We start from the raw sequence: 21,075 nt of genomic DNA on the forward strand, positions 1-21,075 counted from the left end.
TTGGTCAAAATCAGGTCAGTGGTTGTATGGAAGGGGTGGGTTGCAGCAGAGGGACTAATGGAAAAGGGAACAAGGGGATCTGCTAGTGTGATAGATGTTTCTGTATATTGATAAGGTGAATTACATGGACATTTGTCAAAAATGACTGAATGTAAGATATGTACATTTCACTCTTAGTACATCACCATAAAAAAAAAATCTTAAAAATTAGTCAAAACTCACCTGCAGTCTTGATACTTGCCTCCTGGTACACACCAGTGCTAGTCACAGCGTCAGGGCCATGTATATAATGTACTACGTTCTCTGCCTTACGGCCAAAAAAGTGTTCACTTAGCCTCCATCCAAGTGAAAAGCTTACTTTCCTTGCTCTTGTCATCCGCCCATTCTCTTTCCAAAGGCAATACCAGAAAGGAAAAGAAAAAACCACTCTCCATTAAGAGCTAGAAGAGCAGATTAGCAGTAAAAGTCACTGGAGACTTAACTTTTTCGGACAGGATATCCACTCAGGAGCCTTGGAATGTGGAAGAGTCTGGGCCCGGAGGGGATAGGTCACCAAGGCTGCAGATGCCTCTGGCAAGTCCTGTCCAGGGCAGGAGTCTGGCTGCTGAATCACACAGACATTACTCAGCAAATGTCTGGGAAGAGTTCAGATAACTTTCCAAGGGTCTGCAGCTGTGGGTTATGGCTTCTATGATGAATTACAACTCTACTTAATTCTATGTTTTTCAGAAGAGCATGAAAGAGAAATGGCTTGAGATTATTTTTTAGCTTGTTTTATGGGAATGAAAATTAGACTTCTTTTGACAACTCTCCAAGTTACTACTTGAACAAGTACAATTTTGGTGTGATTTCTCTTTTCTTGACTGTCTTCATCAATAAAAGACATGAATAACAGTGACAGATTAGGAAATGAGGACCTTGTTCGTTGAGTGATGAGACACATTTCACTGCTAAAACTCACAAGCCTATTTGTTCTCCCATTCATAATCCAGACCCTGGTCCTGAGACTTGCTGACAGTGTCAGACGTTCGCCCTCCTGGGACGATTCGACCACAGTCTAACCACTGTTACATCATGACATCAGTTCCTCAGAGCTGTGAACCGGTCTTCAGGCAATGGATACATGACTCCCAGCAAATCAGAATTTATTAGCGGCTGTTGAGATATGAGTTGTGTTCCTCTCCTTTCATATCATCCATTTATCAAATGCAGGATTTAATTTCAGTCTCCCCAGCTGAAGTGGTGAATCAACATTAACCAGACGACTCTGGATGGTGTTGCACAGCCGTTCTGATTTACCTTCCATATGGGCATCTCTTTAAAAACAACTGCCACACTTACCAACAGTGCGCATTTTTAAGACCTAGTGAACAAACACGTTATTTACAAAGTCTGTAATCAGGGAACCTGATCCAACTCATTAACTGTATGACATCCCACTCTTTATTTAGACAGTTTACTGGCTATGGACTTTCGTATGGGATCTGTCATTTACACTTCCTGATAATAAAACTTAATTGAAATTTCATTCCTGTACAAGCAAGATGCCAGTATAACAGATGGTCTGTAATTGTTATGTCCACATATTTTATATGGGATGGTATCACAGACAATTTTACACAACTGCTATTCATTTAGAGACGGGGTTTGTTAAGGCATCTCTTTCATATTAAAAACCTTATTGTTTAACATGAGTGTAAAATCTATCATTGAAATTAATCAGGTGAAATTGAAAAAAATGATTATAACCATCCTACTGAAATGAAATGCATGGCTAAAACCTGACCGCTATTGTTGAGGACAATGAGAATACTGGTACAGAAACACCTAGGTTCGTGTGTATGATGCAAGAATTGACCCAGAAGGGCACGGTATATCTTAGTGTATCATATTCTAACAAGTACCTGTCTCTAAATTTTAATGCTGCTTTGATCATTCCAAAATCTTTTCATGTTCTTCTTAAATTTTGATTTTGGGTCCACTGACTTTACTAGTCTGTATTCAGAACGCCAGGAATTCTCACCCTTAAGACAGAGATGGAAAAGGATTTACAGGAAGGAATACATAAGAGGCCCTGAACGTGTACAGAGGAATTCGAAATATGTTCATATAATCCTAGTGTTACATATAATCCCAAGTGTTACATTCAGTGAAATTTGAGTACCTATCATCAGGTTAATTTTAATTTTTTGTGTCATGTTTAGAGAACATTTTACAGGAATTTAGCAATACAGTTTGAAAGTAAAGTCAATTCAACTCAGCTTGAAAAACTGACTTGTTTCTCTTTTGTAATGGTGGTAACTTTCACCTCCCTTCTCTACCTCCTCCCCAAATAATTTCAGTTATCTACTGCTCACAATTTTTCTTTTTCCTACCCCAAACCCATTCTCTCTAAAAAGAATTAAATAAACTCATTCACCCCAATACAGAAAGGATGTATAAGACTCAAAAATATGATTTCCCCAGGGGTATTTACATTTCAGCCAGAGTATACACCTTTGTGGAGCAAGACTGTTTAAATATGAAATATCAGACACTGATGAGTAAGGGAAGCCCCAGAGTCTCCCAGATTGTACCATCCTCTGGTGGCTTTCTTAATGTATTCCTACATCCTATCCTGCCCTCCACATTCAAGAAATGAACCGATTAAATAAGGAAACATCGTGCTTTTCTTAGAGGAAATGGGGAGGAAGACAATAAATAGAAAAGATGGGAAAAGTGAAAAGGGCCTACTAAAGGTATTGAAAGGCTACTCTGGAATTCTTGGAGAAATGAGGCACCAAGTGATGAAGACAAAGGAGAAAAACACAGGAAACTACTTGGAAATGCTTTCTACTTCTCCTAAGAACTCACTGTGAGCCAGGACATGTCCTAGTGATACTACACCTATTTGTCCAGAATGGTCGTGAATGGGATATGCTGGTGATCCCATTTTCATCTTCTGCTTGGATCTGAGTTGTCATTTACTTCCTAAGAGGAAAGGAGACCCTTCTTGTCTTTATCACCACTATGTCCCCAGCACTTAGCTTAATACCTGGTACAGAGTAAGTATTCAATACATATTTGTTAAATGAATAAGTGAATGGATGGCTTGACAGTTATTAAAGAATTACAACACAATGAAACTGTTGTTTTATTTTGAAATATATTTTAAATTAATTATTAATTATTATCCAGCCATAACAAGGGATGATTAGTGACACATGCTACAACATAAATAAATCTTGAAAATTTATGTTGAGTGAAAGAAGTCCGTCACAAAGAACCATATATTGTATGCTTTCTTTCATACAAATGTCCAAAATATGCACTATAGAGGCAGAAAGGAGACTAGTGGTTCCCAAGGCCAGGGGGAGGGGTGATGGAGCGTGACTACCATTTGAGTCTGTTTGTTTTGTCACATGACATGTGGCTTGCAGGATCTCAGCTCTCAGGGAATAAACCCAGGACTCAGTAGGGAACATGCCAAATCCAACAGACACCAGGGACTCCCTAGTTTGGGGTTTTAAAAAAAGTTTTGCGATTAGATAATGTTGACAGTTATACAACTGTGTGAATATACTAAAACTCAATTATATACCCTGAAAGTGTGAATTTTATGATACATGAATTATGCTTCCATTTCAAAAAATATATGGAATAAAAAAGATGCAACCATTCATATACAGTACATAGAAAAGTCTATAGAATAGATGATCAGATTTTTTTGACAAATGAATGCCAGTTAAAAAAACAACAGAGGAAGGGAAACAATTACATGTTCCCCAAATGCGGTGGTGGACTTTGATCTTTATTTGAACAAACCAACTATTAATTACAGACAATTAAATGAAATTAAGAAAAAATTTTAAATTCTTTAGGTGTTAAAACGGTACCGTGGTTATGTCAAAGAAAGTGTTCTTATCTCTAACATCATGTATTGACATATTTATAGGTGAAATAATGTGTCTGGGATTTGCCTTAAAATTTTTCACTTGGGAGGAAGGGAAGGTGGCATTGATAAAGTAAGACTGTGCTGTACTTAGTTGCTCTGTCGGGTCTGGCTCTTTGCGGCCTCATGGACTGTAGTCCGCCAGGCCCCTCTGTCCATGGGATTCTCCAGGCAAGAATACTGGAGTGGGTTGCCATGCCCTCCTCCAGGGGATCTTCCCAACTCAGATCGAACTCAGGTCTCCTGCATTGCAGGCGGATTCTTTACCGTCTGAGCTACCAGGTAAGCCCCAAAGTAAGACTAGCCATACATCAATTATATTGAAGCTGGGTAATGGGTGTAAAGAATAATTTCACTGTTCCCCATTTTCATGTATGTTTGAAATTCTCATAGTATAAAGTAAAAGAGAGAAAAGAATAATATTAAATCTTCCTCTGTAGTAGTAGTAGCAGTGTTAGTCACTCAGATATGTCTGACTCTTTCAAGGAATGCCGCCTGCCAGGCTCCTCTGTCCATGGAATTCTCCAGGCAAGAATACTGGAGTGGGTAGCTGTTCCCTTCTCCAGGGGACCTTCCGGACCCAGGGCTTGAACCTGGGTCTCCCGCATTGCAGGCAGATTCTTTATCCTCCTCAGAAAAATTACCAACTTAATTATACATGACAGGAAATACATGGCCCATGCTGTCTTAGAGTTTACATTTTGGTATGCGGAAACAGGATAAACAAGCACAGGAAGGAAAAGAACTTTCCTGTTTATCATTGAGGGAGAAATCAACCAGACATATAATAAAGAAGTTATAGGAAAGGTGTTTTATGTAACATAGCCGTGGACGGCCTCTCTGAGGAGGTTCCATTTAAGTTGAGACAAGTGTTAAGATGATCCATCCATGTGAAGAGCTGGAGGATGTTCAGAAATAGAAAACAAAGTAGCTCTCCTCGGTCTCCTGCTCCTTCCTGAATATTCTCTGTGAGTCCACAGTGAGGTCTGCGAGTAAGTGAGAACTCCTCCTGTATCTGTGACTCCCAGGGATTCTACATTCTCATGCTAGGCAATACTCAACCTTTAGAAATTTGTTTAAAATTGTAGCTGAAATCACTTAAACTAATTCTATGGCAGCTTCTTTTTCCTCTCTCACAAGTAAACTCAAGCTCATGACCCATCATTACTCCTTGGAAATCCCTGTATTTCCTTAAGTTTCAGACCCTTGGTTGCCCTGTGCCTTAAGTGCTCTGAGAAATTGAAGATAAGGTAGGATTTTGGAGGTTATCTGACTTTTTTCCAGTTGTTAAAGTGGGAGCTGCTCTCTTTCCAGATTTCTACATCCTTAGAAGAAGCTAGAAGCCCGTATACTATTTGGAATGAGGCATGATATAAAATAAATAAAATAAGATGATACTCCTATCAAAGCTACAAATAACATAGGGTTTTGATATGTTAAAAAAGAAAAGAAAAAGGATGCCATGTTCTAAAAGTATTATTGAATATGAATGATAATGTGGTAAAAAGTACAAACTATGAAATACAGTTAATAAAAATAAACTTGCTACAAGTTGAGATTAAGAATATACTTTCCTATCAATATTTATAAGATGACGATTATGGGTCAACAGTTGTGAACCTAGGTTGAACTATCTGGCCCAAACTCAGTTTTCTAGAGCTGTAGAGTGAGAGACATAAAACAGATTTACCTTCAGTATAACTCCTTTCCTTAAAGAATTCGCCTGCAATGCACACTTCCCTCCTTGTACTGATTTTTGAGCAGTGAGAAGCCAAATCCGAATTGCTAACAGAACTATTTGACATTCTATACCAGGAGCAGTTATAACCTATAAAACCAAACAGTTTGGTACAAGCAGCTAGCCAGCATATTGCACTTAGGTCAGGCTTTTGCCCCTGGAAGAGAATACGCAAAAGTGTTCATGGCTATGCTAGCCCAGAAAGAATGCTGGGAAGGATACTTTGCTGTAGTCTTAGGAGAAGCTGTAGCAAGAAAGACATGAGACACCAGCAGAAATACAGACTGTTGCGATGGGTGGAAACGTGGACCTACTCTGCTCACCTGCTGGAGGAAGCTTGAATCCACATAAAGGACAGAAGTGGTCTTTTCTACCAGAAGGAATCACTAAAAAGGTGGGCTTAGAAGAAGGAAGAAGCTCAAGACACAGGTAGGAGTCCTCAGGAGAGCATCAGTGTTTTCCTTGAGGGCATCTAGAACTAACACCCAAAAAAGACGTCCTTTCCTTATAGGGGACTGGAATGCAAAAGTGGGAACTCAAGAAACACCTGGAGTAACAGGCAAATTTGGCCTTGGAGCACAGAATGAAGCAGGGCAAAGGCTGGCTAACAGAGCTTTGCCAAGAGAACGCACTGGTCATAGCAAACAACCTCTTTCAACAACATAGGAGAAGACTCCACACATGGACATCACCGGATGGTCAACACCGAAATCAGATTGGTTATATTCTTTGCAGCCAAAGATGGAGAAGCTCTATACAGTCAACAAAAACAAGACTGGAGCTCAAAGCCACAAGACTGTGGCTCAAATCATGAACTCCTTATTGCCAAATTTAGACTTAAATTGAAGAAAGTAGGGAAAACCAGTAGATCATTCAGGTATGACCTAAATCAAATCCCTTATGATTATACAGTGGAAGTGAGAAATAGATTTAAGGGACTAGATCTGAAAGACAGAGTGCCTGATGAACTATGGACAGAGGTTCAGGACATTATACAGGATACAGGGATCAAAACCATCCCCAAGAAAAAGAAATGCAAAAAAGTAAAATGGCTGTCTGAGGAGACCTTATAAATAGCTGTGAAAAGAAGAGAAGAGACAAGCAAAGGAGAAAAGGAAAGATATGCCCATTTGAATGCAGAGTTCCAAAGAATAGCCAGGAGAAATAAGAAGGCCTTCCTCAGTGATCAGTGTAAAAAAATAGAGGAAAACAATAGAATGGGAAAGACTAGAGATCTCTTCAAGAAAATTAGAGATATCAAGGGAACATTTCATGCAAAGATGGGCACAATAAAGGACAGAAATATTATGGACCTAACAGAAACAGAAGATATTAAGAAGAGATTGAACAAATACACAGAACTATACAAAAAACATGTTCACGACCTAGATAATCACAACGGTGTGATCACTCACTTAGAGCCAGACATCCTGGAATGTGAAGTCAAGTGGGCCTTAGGAAGCATCACTACGAACAAAGCTAGTGGAGGTGATGGAATTCCAGTTGAGCTATTTCAAATCCTAAAAGATGCTGTGAAAGTGCTACACTCAATATGCCAGCAAATTTGGAAAACTCAGCAGTGGCCACAGGACTGGAAAAGGTCAGTTTTCATTCCAATCCCAAAGAAAGGCAATGCCAAAGAATGCTCAAACTACCACACAATTGCACTCATCTTACACACTAGTAAAGTAATGCTCAAAATTCTCCAAGCCAGGTTTCAGCAATACGTGAACCGTGAACTTCCAGATGTTCAAGCTGGTTTTAGAAAAGGCAGAGGAACCAGAGATCAAATTGCCAACATCTGTTGGATCATCAAAAAAGCAAGAGAGTTCCAGAAAAACATCAATTTCTGCTTTATTGACTATGCCAAAGCCTTTGACTGTGTGGATCACAACAAACTGTGGAAAATTCTGAAAGAGATGGGACTACCAGACCACCTGACCTGCCTCTTGAGAAATCTGTATGCAGGTCAGGAAGCAACACTTAGAACTGGACATGGAACAACAGACTGGTTCCAACTTAGGAAAGGAGTACATCAAGGCTGTATATTGTCACCCTGCTTATTTAACTTATATGTAGAGTACATCATGAGAAATGCTGGGCTGGAAGAAGCACAAGCTGGAATCAAGATTGCTGGGAGAAATATCAATAACCTCAGATATGCAGATGACACCACCCTTATGGCAGAAAGTGAAGAACTAAAGAGCCTATTGATGAAAGTGCAAGAGGAGAGTGAAAAAGTTGGCTTAAAACTCAACATTTGGAAAACTAAGATCATGGCATCTTGTCCGATCACTTCATGGCAAATAGGTGGGGAAACAGTGGATGACTTAATTTTTTGGGGTTCCAAAATCACTGCAGATGGTGACTGCAGCCATGAAATTAAAAGACTCTTACTCCTTGGAAGGAAAGTTATGACCAACCTAGACAGCATATTAAAAAGCAGAGACATTACTTTGCCAACAAATGTCCATCTAGTCAAGGTTATGGTTTTTCTAGTAGTCAAGTATGGATGTGAGAGTTGAGTATAAAGAAAGCTGAGCACCAAAGAATTCATGGTTTTGAACTGTGGTGTTGGAGAAGACTCTTGAGAATCCCTTGGTTTGCAAGGAGATCCAACCAGTCCATCCTGGAGGAGATCAGTTCTGAGTGTTCACTGGAATGACTGATGCAGAAGCTGAAACTCCAGTACTTTGGCCACCTGATGATAAGAGCTGACTCATTGGAAAAGACCCTGATGCTGGGAAGGATTGAAGGTGGGAGAAGAAGGGGACGACAGAGGATGAGATGCTTCTGCTCTTTAGCAATTCATAGGTGATTATGATAGACATCAAGTTTGAGAACCACTACAGTACTAGGCACCTAATAAGCATGGCCTCATTTAATCCTTTATTCTATTAAAGTAAATAGTGCTGCACTTATTTTACAGATGAAGAAGCCAGGGCTCAGAGTGACTAAGTGGCCAGTGAAAGTCACAGAGCCAATTTTAAGTGGCAGATTCAGCGTGAAAACCCGTGTGTCCACCTCTAAACCCACACTCCTCCAGTTCTGCCACACAAGGATTCAACACTTCCATCATGCGCTTCTTAAAGAGGGTGATAAAGGACAACCTGGTGGAGCTAGTGGTAAAGAACCCAACTGCCGGTGCAGGAGATGTGGGTTCAGTCCCTCAGTCTGGGAGATGCCCTGGAGGAGGGCATGGCAACCCACTCCGATACTCTTGCCTGGAGAATCCTATGGACAGAGGCACCTCACAGGCTATAGTCCATACCGTCGCAGAGTCAAACATGACTGAAGCAACTTAGTATGCACGTAAAGGACAACCTCTCCACCCTGGGCCTGTGAAGTAAACCAACATTGTTTCCCATGTCTTATAAGAAATATTTTGCTTTGCCTTTAAAAAAAAATGCAAACACAGTGGATTATAAAAGTCTTCTTTCTTAGAGGATCCATTAATTGAACCCCCTCACTGCACTGCCATCCATGTGCCTATGAGAAAGCTGAAGAATTTGGGGAAACACATAATTAAGACCCAGAAGGGAAGCCAAGACTGAAGAAAAGCTTCCAAAGGATGGAGTGACTGCCAGCAAGGCTTCCCAAGGGACTTTCCTGAGACAAATGAGGTGTGGACATAGGTGGTTTTCTTACAAAACTACCCGGAAGGCAGATAAGGGTCCCTAGGAGTATAAACAAGGTTAATTAAGGACAAGAAAGGAAAAGGAGATATTATTGTCTGTTGGAGGGATGAAGGGAAGTATGATGCTCTTTTACTATTGTATCAGGAGAGAAACCAGTGCCAGAGAGGATTATTCTAAACCTATTAAGAAACGAAAGGAGAATTAGATCCACAGACCCATTTGGAAGCTAAGAGAGCAAAATGGCTTTCTATGTCTGCCAGTGCTAAAAACAACAGAAACCTAGAACAATTTAAACATATTTACCCAAGAGATTTGGACCACAGGAACTTTAAAAGATTGGAAGAAGAGATTGCCATCAAAAAAAAAAAAAAAATGAAATATGAAAAGCTCAGTGTGGTCAATGTTTAACCCACAAATTCAATTCAACTTTGTCTAAGATTAGAGGCCCACAATATATTTCTGCCAAAAATAAAAATAATTACTCTTTCTTTTGAGATTTCTGCAGTATGCTGGTGTTATTCTGCATTATTGAAACATCTAATGGGTATTTAACTGATTCCCATACTAATAGTCTCTAGTAAATTTCCTAAAAATGTTCTGAATTCTGTATTTTGAAGCATATAAGAGTCCAACACAGGCCTTGAAAAGTTCAAATGGACCATTTTTCACAGTTTGTTTGAAGTAACAGTGCCTTTCCTCCACATGTATTGCATTTCGATGGGGTGACCCTCTGGTCAGCTGCTGGAAATGTCCCACTTTGAGAAAAGCTGTACTTTACTATGTTCTTCAAGAATGTATTCTCCTTATTGTGTCTCATTTGATTAAAATTAATTGATTATTTATCTCCAGATCAGAGCTTTTCAAACCATAGGTTGTGACACACTAGTATCAGCCAGTCATGAAATCAGTTTAGTGTATCCCAGTCAGCACTAAAAAAAAAAGAAATGAAATGAAACAGAATACAAAAAATAATTTCAAACCATATCATGCATGCATGCTAAGTTGCTTCAGCTATGTCCGACTCTTTGCGACCCTATGAACTGTAGCCCACCAGGCTCCACTGTCCATGGGATTTCCCAGGCAAGAAGACTGTGGAGTCGGTTGCCAGTTCCTCCTCCAGGGGATCTTCCCAACCCAGGGATCAAACCCGAGTCTCTTATGTTGCCTGCATTGGCAGGTGGGTTCTTCACCATCAGTGCCACCTGGGAAGCTCAAACCATACCATACTCTTGTGATGAGTACTGTTATTTTGTGTATTGTTTTGTGGCGCACATGTGTATGCAAGTATGGGGGTTTGTGTGTAAGCTGAGTCACAACACAGCACGAATTTCTCATCTGGACAGAAGTGTTTGAGAGCTGCACTCTGTGGGGCTTCTCAATGGTTGTCCCGACTCTAGCTTCTCTCTCCTCATTTGCCCTGCACCCCACCCCCTCAATCAAACGAATCGTTACAACTATGCTTTGATTATGTAACTCTTATCTGTTCATTCTCTACTTCATTCAACAGATGTTCAGCAAATATTCACTCTCTGCCAGATCCTGGGTTACCAGAAACAAGTCACACCTGTTCTATCCTGCTTCCAAGGAAAGAGACTGTACCCAGGGCATCAGGCTCATTCCCAGTTCAGGGATCAGCTCCTGCTCCCCATTACCCATCAAATCAAGAATAAACTCCTCTCATCTGTTAGGCTCCTCTTTGATCTAGCTGACTGTTTCCACCCAAACTGTTTTTCCCATTGTCAGTGCTGGTTCTAGCTGCCTTGTCTACAAACCTGAAAATAACCGTCTGCGTACCATGTTAATTCTGACACTTGTGTTCCTCTTCCATTACTGATGCTGTCTTTGCTTCTCTCCTCCTTCGCAAACCCTCCTCAGCATCCCTGGATCTCAGCCCACCCTCCTCCTTTCTGAGCATGCAGCCCGTCTGTGGGCCACAGCTGGTCGTCATCCCAAACCCCAGGCCCCTTGCTGCTCCAGCTATCATACTCAGCTACCCAGCTAGTGCTCCTCTGCAAAGCACTTCTGAGTCCACTGTCCCTTTGTTTAGAATGTCTCCTGGGCCTGTGTTTCCATCACTTTACTTGAAAGCCTATTTCACAGTCTAGTAGGTCTCACTGTCTAGAGAATTTTTCTTGTCTTCCTCTGAAAATGGCCTTTTCTTAATTTCAATCTATTATTCCTAGTTATACTGCTGATAACACCATAAATAATACTTCAAATTTTGGGAAAATAAAATATCTTACCCTCGCTTAACTTAATACTGTGTGTTTAAATTAATCCTCAGTCATCAGTTAATCTCACTGCTCATTTTTGAATTCTAGCAGTTGATCATCATACATAATCCTGAAAACAAGGCAACTCAAGCTAAAAGCAGCTGCAGGCTAGGATGAGAACTGTCATCTTTCTCTTTCTGGAAGAATCTACGAATGAAAATGGACTCCCCGATCTTTGATGACCTGGCCTCATTTGATTTCCTTTTGGCTTTATCATAAAAGGAACTGTAAACATTTAAGTAAAACATTTAAGAATTTGCTGTGACATATTTTCTTTGTATGTCACTATCTGCCTGCTTCATTTGTGAATATGGCAACAATTACTTAGTTTCTACCTGGTCCCAGGCCCTTTTAATCAAGTGCAGGGGATCAGAGATGAGTTAAACCAGTCAAGCTGTTCACTGTCTAATCAGGGAAGCAGATTTATCTTGCCAGCAGATTACACAACATCAAATGGGATAAGAAGAATGGTTGCAAAGGTGGGGGAAAAAGCAGCTCTCTCTGTGACAGTCATGACAATTTCCCCAGGAAAGCTATCTACACTGGGTCTTGAAGGGCTAAGTAGAAACTTCCTAGAAAAACGAAGAAGAATATTCTGGACAAAGGAGTACAGTATATGCAAATATGCAGAGATCTGAAAGTTGCTCCATATCCAGAGAGCAGTGAAAAAGAAGGAAGACTGCAACCTATAGTACATAACTAGGAATGTCTGGAAATGACCCTGAGTGTCTGTGAAGGATTTTACACATGCTAAGGAGGTTAGCGTCGGCAGAAAAATCTTCAGAAGATGATTGCTTCTTATCGGGAAAGTGATGACAAACCTAGACAAGTGTGTTGAAAAGCAGAGACATTACTTTGCCAATAAAAGTCTGTATAGTCAAGGCTGTGGTCTTCCCAGTGGTCATGTATGGTTGTGAGAGCTGGACTGTAAAGAGGGCAGAGAGCCGAAGGACTGATGCTTTCAAACTGCGGTGCTGGAGAAGACTCCTGAGGGTCCCCTGCACAGCAAAGAGATCAAACCAGTCAACCTTAAGGGAAATCAACCCTGAATACTCATTGGAAGGACTGATGTTGAAGCTGAAGCTCCAGTATTTTGGTCACCTGATGTGAACAGCCAACTCACTGGAAAAGTCCCTGATCCTGGGAAAGATTGAGGGCAGAAGGAGAAGAGGGCGTGAGAGAATGAGAGGGCTGGATGGCATCACTGATTCAATGGACATGAAATTGGGCAAACCTCGGGGGATAGTGAGGGACAGGGAGGCCTGGCGTGTTGCAGTCCATGGGGTCTCAAATAGTCCGACACCACTGAGCGACTGAAGAACAACAAAGGAGGTTAGCTGGGCTTCCTAGGTGGCGCTAGTGGTAAAAAAAAAAACCCTCTTGCCAATTCAGGAGACCCCTGTGTCAGGAAGATCCCCTGGAGGAGGGCATAGCAACACACTCCAGTATTCTTGCCTGGAGATTCCCATGGACAGAGTAGCCTGGCGGGCTACAGTCAATGGGGTCGCAAAGAGTTAGACTGAAGCAACTTAGCACCCAAGGACATTAGCACTCCTTCTGAAGCCAACTGCAAATCAGGGAAGGTTTTTCTTAATGAGAGATGGAGCGGGGTGCTGGTCCAGGTTATTTTACGTAAGCTATTGTGAAAGTAGTACAGAGAGCAGACTGGAGACAGCCCTTTACAAGCAGGCTTAATTTGAAGATTGTTGCAATACTACAGCCAAGATATCATTTAATAAAGGAAACACACACACACACAATCTACCCTTCAGTGGAAAAAAGGTGTGTTTTTTTTGTGTGCTTATTTTCTTAAAGAGAAAGTAACTGCTTCTTTACAAAAGAAATTTGTTATGTGGAAAGAGCATCTTGAAAAGCGATGTTTTGGGATGTTTCCATTGCTGTGTAATTTTATTGCAGAAAATGTGCGTGTCACCTATAACAACTCTCTTTGGGTATAAAATTCTCTAACATATTTAAGGATCCTCCATTTGAAGAATTTCAATGGATTTTAAACACATCTTTGTCCGTGTGTGTATGTGCACTTGTGCATGAATATATGTGCTTATACACACACTGGATAAGAAATATACACATATATAAACATATATAAACTTCTCACCCCCTTCTTCCTCTTCCTTTCAGATAAGGCTATAACATAACCAATTCATATCAGAGGACATAGATTAAATTACACAAGACTTCCCTGGTGTCTCAGACAGTGAAAATCTGCCTGCAATGCAGGAGACCTGAGTTCAGTCCCTGAGTTGGGAAGATCCCCTGGAGAAGGGAATGGCTACCCACTCCAGTTCTCTTGCCTGGAGAATTCCATGGACAGAGGAGCCTGGGGGTCGCAAAGAGTTGGACACAACTGATAAACTAACACTTTCACTTCACTTTTAATACTGTAGATACACTGGCAGTAGGGTAAAAAATTCTTTTAAAATAATAAATGTGGCCCACAATGTATCACCTCCACTTGGATGTATTTGTAAGCATGTAGTAATTTATGAACTACATCAAGGATTAAAACCCATTACTAAAGTAAAAACCTAAAAAGAGAATTTTGAAGACCTCTGCTTAATTAGGATGTAGAAAATCATGTAACTCTGGGACACGATAACAAGAAAACCCCAGGAAAGCAAAAATATACTTTTATAACATCCTCTTAAGAGTGTTAGACACGGATAATGCTGGATGAATGGGATTCCAAAGAAAACCAAGCCCTTTGTAGCTGAACAAAGAGGTGGAGCAGCATCCTTTCCTGAAGGTGGCAGATGGAGACGCAGGCCTGCCATAGCTAAGAAGGTCTGGGGAGGACAAGGAGAAGTTAGGGAAGCCTTGGATGACAATGTAGGCTAGCAGGACATGTTGGAATCTGGAAGAGCCCCAAAGGCAGAAACACATTACTCAGTCCAAAAATTCTCCCATTCTACCAAAAATTATGTGAAGAACGTGGCAGTGATGCATAGTTCTGCACATTTTCATGCTGTGGCCACTTAAGTTTCACTCAACCATGGTGATGAGAGCTTGGAAAACTGGAGCACTGAATAGAGAGACCCAGGGGTTACACCTTAGTAGCAGGAGAAATCTACGCCTAGAATAAGGTCTAGGCAGCAATTACAATAACGAAGGATTAAAAATAAGCCTTGAAAAGATTAAGCTGCTCTCTCTACCCCTAGCAACTGAACCCACTGCCCAACAACATAGCAAAGGTCATGTATGAAAAGCTTATGGGGCTTCCCTCACAGCTCAGTTGGTAAAGAAGCCTCCTGCAATGCAGGAGACCCTGGTTCGATTCCTGGGTTGGGAAGATCCTTCCTGGGTTAGGAAGATCCCCTGGAGAAGGCAGAGGCTACCCACTCCAGTATTCTTGGGCTTCTCTTGTGGCTCAGCTGATAAAGAATCCGCCCACAATACGAGAGACCTGGGTTCAATCCCTGGGTTGGGAAGATCCCCTTGAAGAAAGGAAAGGCTACCCACTCCAGTATTCTGGCCTGGAAAATTCCATGGACTATACAGTCCATGGGGTCACAAAGAGTCGGACATGACTGAGCGACTTTCACTTTTTTTTTCATGAAAAGCTTACAGTAGCACTGATACTCAATGGTGAAAGACTGAAGGGTTTCCCTCCAAGATCAGAAAAAAGGCAAAGATGGCTGCTTTCACCACTTCTAATCAAAACAGAGTCCTGCAAATTCTAGTCAGAGCCATTAGTTAAGAGAACGAAATAAAAGACATCTCAATTAGAAAGGAAGAAGATATACAAATAACCAAGAAGCACATGAAAAGATGCTCAACGCCACTAATTACTAGGGAAATGCAAATCAAAACCAAAATGAGATGCCATCTCACACCCCTAGGAGGACTCTATCACAAAATAGAAAATACTGTGGTGACGAGGATACGCAGAAATTAGAATCTTTATGTACTCTTGGTAGGAACGTAAAATGGCACAGCTGCTGTGAAATACAGTATTCTGTTCTCAAAAAATTAAAAATAGAATTACTGCAGGATTCAGAAAATCCAATTTTGGGTCTATATCTCTAAGAATTGAAAGCAAAGTCTTAAATATCTGTACACCCATTATTCGCAATAGCTAATACGTGGAAGCAACCCACCTGTGTGTCAATGGATGAATGGATAAGCAAAATGTGGAGAAGGAGATTGTACATTGTGCCACAGTATGGATGAGCCCTGAGGACATTATACTAAGTGAAATAAGCCAGTCACAAAATGATAAATATTGCATGATTCCACTGATATGAGCTATTTAGAGGAGTCAAAATTGTAGACACAGAAAGTAGAATGGTTGCAGGGACAGGGGAGGGGAGAATGCGGAGTTGTAGTTTGAGTGGCACAGAGTTTCCATTTTACAAGATGAAGTGAGTTCTTGAGACAGAGGACTTGGTTGTATGATGTTATGAATGTATTTAATACCATTGAACTGTACATGCAAAAATGGTTGAGATGGTAAATTTTCTGTTATGTGTACTATTCTACAATTTAAAAAATTGAAAAGAAAAAATAATCATGAATAAAGAAAAAACAGGACTGTGACAGAGTTTTAAGCATAGACCTATGATCTTTGAAGAACCTAAACATAGTCACACGTTGCATGCATCCTAAGGCACTTTAGTCGAGTCCAACTCTTTTCGACCCCATGGACTGTAGCCCACCAGGCTCCTCTGTCCATGGAATTCTCCAGGCAAGAATACTGGAGTGGGTTGCCATGCCCTCCTCTAGGGGATCTTCCTGATCCAGGAATCAAACCCGTGTCTCTTGTGTCTCTTGTATTGGAAAAAGGGTTATTTATCAGTAGCACCACTGGGAAACCCCAGGGAAACCTATACACATTACTATATGATAGGTAACTAATAAAAACCTGTTGTATATCAGAAGGAACTGTACTCAATACTGTGTAATGGCCTATATGGGGAAAGAATCTACCAAAAAAAAAAAAAAAAAAGAGAGAGAGAGAGTGGATACATGTATAAATATAACTGATTCACTCAGATATACACCTGAAAATAACACAATATTGTAAATCAACTATACTCCAATAAAAATATCTTTTAAAAAGAACCAAAACATACGCAATAGTAGCTCAAAAGTCAACAGAAGCAAACAAAAGTGTCAGGAATCTGATGATCAAACACTACCTTTTTCTCTTCTATAAAATTAACATGGAAAATTTATAATATCTGAATAGGAAATCTATGTGGAAATTAGCTTTCATTGTTATTCAGGTTTATTTTAAGATTTGATAGAAATCTAGGTTTATAAAGCCATAGGATTATAAAGCCTAGTGTTGATGTGTTATGAAGCTAAAAAATAATTCCAAATTCTTTTTTCCCAAATTGAGATGAATTTACTAAATGATGGAGAGTAAAGTTGAGTTTAGGGTCTTCCCAAGTGGCTCAGTGGCAAAGAATCTGACTGCGGTGCAGGAGATCCAGGTTTGTTCCTGGATCAGGAAGATCCCCTGGAAAAGGAAATGGCAACCCACGTCAGTGTTCTTGCCGGGAAAATCCCATGGACAGAAGAGCCTGGTGGGCTAGAGTTCATGGGGTCACAGAAGAGTGGGACACTACTTAGCAACTAAGGAACAACAAAGGATGAGTTTTACCTAATTTGTTCGCAGACTTGTATCACTTCACACTAGAATGCATTTTGTTGGCACTGCTGGTCCTTAAAATTAACTTACAAAGTAAAATCCCCTTTGCATATCAAGGGTTTTGACATATTGTATCTGGGGATAATATGCAGACACACCTCAGGAAGGGTGCTGACTCTCTTACTCCTCACTGTGTTTCTAGCCCATCTAGCCCACTCCCATTATGGAACTGTGTCTTCTTCTAAAAGGGCCCATCATTTTTCGTGTCTTAATATTAACATCACTTTCTCAGTCTGTCCTAAGAACTTTACCTTTCAACTCTGATTGCCTAATCAGTATCATGTTACAAAATCACAGTGTATCAGGTTAGGTGTTAAGCTTTTGTTGTTTTTTAACTCATCTATGGAGATGAGTTAAGAAAGAAAAACACTGAATGAAATAGCTGGTTCATAAAGAGTATACAAAAATGACTAGCAACCATGATAAAATGCTCACATCCCTAATAGTCAAAGGAATGCAAAGAAAAAAATTAGATATTTTTATCAATGTCAGAGAGTTTTTAAAAAAACAGTTATTAAAGCTGCTCAAGTTTTTGTGAAATGGGCCCCTTATATACTACTTGGAGTGAGGGGTCTAAATTTGTGTAATCCTTTTAGGAATCAATTGGGAAATATCTTGTGGCATCTAACAAAAATCTCTAAAAATGTTTATTTCCTTAATATCCATTTGGCTTGGTACTTATATTTTGGGGCATTTGTTCTGAGAAAATAAAACAAAAGCATTGACAGGTTCATCATAATATAGCTTTTATAAAAGCAAAGATTGGAAACAATTTAAACCCTTCATACTCAAAATTCTCCTCCGAAAAGCACCTGTAACTAACCTTGTCTTCTTATCTTTTGTCTTCTAGAACTTAGGTACTCTGGTAAAGCGTTGCTGGCTGATACTGTTGCCCCACCAAAATTATTCAGTTATTTCTTCTCTGTGCCTTCTGGTTATCTTTCTCACTCAACAGATCATAAGCAATTTGAAGGCAAGATCTTTGTACTTCTCCCTTCACAAGATCTAATAGAGAGCAATCAGAACCCTCTGTGGGATCCATACAACGCTGATCATGTTCCATTTCCATTCTTCATTTCAGGGGGCACAAGGCCAGTAGAGCCCCCAGACCTCCTCCAGGGCCTATGCTGAGAAATGTAGAGGGCTCTGCTTCCCAGGCAGGCGAGTGGTAAAGAACCAGCAATGCCGGACACCTAATGGACTCAAGTTCCATCACTGGGTTGGGAAGATGCCCTGGAGGAGGCCATGGCAATCCACTCCAGTACCCTGCCCGGAAAATCCCATGGACAGAGGAGCCTGGCAGGGTCCAGAGTCACGAAGAATCAGACATGACTGAGCCACTAAGCATGCACGCACTGCTGGCTGGGGAGGGGCTCACCACATCTGATGAGCAGGGTGTGAGTGGGCTGCATGGTGAGTCACCAGCTCACGTACGGCGGCTGCGTCACCCCCGTCCTTGCTGTGGAGTGCAAGAATGCCCCACAGCCTGACTCTATCAGCCAGCCTGGAGTGGGCCCAGTTTATAAACACTGGTGCCTACCATCCATCAAGAAGAGAACCAATTGACCACAGTGTCAGGGGCTGCTATTTTTTAATCTTCAGGTTTTTATTTATTTGGCTGCACGGGATACATAAATAATTTACTTTATGTATTTGGCTTAGTTGCAGCTCATGGGCTTAGTTGCTTCTCGGCATGTGGGCCCTTAGTTTCCCGACCAGGGACTGAACCTGTGTGCCCTGCATTGCCAGGTGGATTCTTAACCACTGGACCACCAGGGCAGTCCCAACTTGTTTAGATGTTTATCTTCTTGCTTCTCTGGACTGTGAGCTTCTGGAAGGCAGGAGTTAGATCTTCATGATTTTATCTTCTGTATGTAGAACAGTGTGGTCCAAACGGGGAGCTGAAGATCTATTAAATTCATTTCATCAGAGCTACCAGGGCAGCACATGGGGCCATCAAGTCAGGAACATGAGACAGGAAAGGAGGATACAAGATAGGAGAAGACACAGTGGAAATGGGAAAAAAATAATTTCCAACAGATGTTATTCTTAGACTGATGAGAAAATATGCATTTAGGAAAAGCAAAACCATAAAAGGAAGTCTAAGAAGTCTAAGAGGAGTTATTATGGAGGTCACAAAGGAAATTATTTGAAATGGAACAGGATTAAGAAAAGTTTACTTGCTAAGGATGAGAGGGAGTAGGAAAGAGGAAAGTCAAAAATGTCTAAAAAGTCAAAAAAGTCAAAAATCAGTCTGGGTATTGACCACACTGATCTCTCTGGGCCGAAGCTGAGGTCAACCAAAGACAAAACAGCAAACCCTTCTATCCCAGAAAAGCAAGAGAAACTTCAACTACATTTTTTAAAAATTCATTATTTTGTCCAACACCAGAATGCACTCTAGAATGTGCAAAGTATTTGAATTTTGCCAAGAATGTGACAAGCTGAGACTAGGACAAAATCAATTACCCTTGATGAGCTACAACTGTATTTTTTCATTCCCGAATATTCTTCATTCTTAAACTTACTGACCCACAGAATAAAATATAGAGATACATAGAGAGTTTCATGGGAGATTGAGTGGAGCTCTCATCATACTCAAGACTCAGTGGCTCAGATGTAAAACTGAGACAAAGAAGCCTCAATTGCCCTGCATTCTCAGAAGAACTTCCAGCTCCAGACACACATGTGGGGCTTACTGAGCGAGCGCCCATCAGTTCTGCTCCCTTTGCTGATACTCCCTCCAGCCCTGCTCCTCCGCAGTCACCATAGGCAGAAACCTGGGGGTGGGGACGCAGGGGGGAGAACAGCGTCAGGAGAGAAAAGAGGAGCATCTGGCTGTAAGTCCACCATTTGGTGTGGGCAGCTGGACTTCACGCAATCCTCTCCCTGGGATGTGGACACAGCAAACCAAATGGGGGATGCTCTGGGGAAGGGGTTCAGTCCACCACCCGTCTCTGTAAGTGGAGTTCTGCTGGCACACAGCAACGCTCATTCATTTTCACATCTTCGATGGGTGCTTTCTGACCACTGGGCTTCCCTGGCGGCTCAGATGGTAAAGAATCTGCCTACAACGGCGGGAGACGCAGGTTTGATCCCTGAGTTGGGAAGATCCCCTGGAGAAGGGAAGGCTACCCACTTCAGTATTCTTGCCTGGAGAATTCCATGGATAGAGGAGCCTGGTGGGCTACAGTTCAGGAGGTTGCAAAGTCTGACACAACTGAGCAACTAACACTTTTCTCACTATAATGGTGGAGTTGAAAACTCTAAGCAGAAACTATATGGCTCACAAAGGTGAAAAATGTTTATTCTATGGCCCTTTGCAGAAAAAGTCTGCTGACCCTTGCTCTGGGAGAGTCACGTCCAGGGGGTACAGATGCTGGGAAAGGGGAGGCTGGCTCCCACTTGGGTAGGATGCCTGCTGATGCTGCTGGCACCTGTCTAAATAGGAAAGGAGGAGTTGAAGAAAATGGTGGAGGGTTGATAGGTACGGCCAAGCACTAACTTCCTGGCCTGGTGAGAATGGGAGAGTTTCCCACGGACCAGGTGGAGTGATGGAAGACTGTGGAGTTGAAGGCATCCTGGCCCATTCTAAGGGCTCTGTCATCTGCCAAGAGCAGGTGGGGTGTCCCACCATAGGGGGTTATTGGAAAATGATGAATGACCTCAGGAATGTGTGCACTGGGAAGGTCCCTTTCATCCAACGAGGCTCCTCAAAGAACTCATACACACACGCCTGGGGACCTAACTCTGCACATCTGCTGCACGGGCCCTGGTGGCCACCCAGCACTAGGCAAGCAAGCAGGGGCTGGCAAAAGAGG

General features: G+C 41.4%; 1 protein-coding gene across 1 annotated transcript in view; it reads right to left on the reverse strand.

Annotated features, from left to right (window-relative positions):
- Window positions 1-1,164: 1,164 nt before the first annotated feature.
- The window catches only part of MAP10 (microtubule associated protein 10), a 53,521-nt gene continuing 33,610 nt past the window's right edge, over window positions 1,165-21,075 (reverse strand). The window contains exon 3 of the mRNA XM_061161476.1: window positions 1,165-1,363. The gene's annotated coding sequence lies outside the window, so the exon portion shown is untranslated. The remainder of the gene's footprint in view (window positions 1,364-21,075) is intronic.

This window comes from Dama dama, chromosome 15 (assembly GCF_033118175.1).
Source record: "Dama dama isolate Ldn47 chromosome 15, ASM3311817v1, whole genome shotgun sequence".
Lineage (NCBI taxonomy): Eukaryota > Metazoa > Chordata > Mammalia > Artiodactyla > Cervidae > Dama > Dama dama.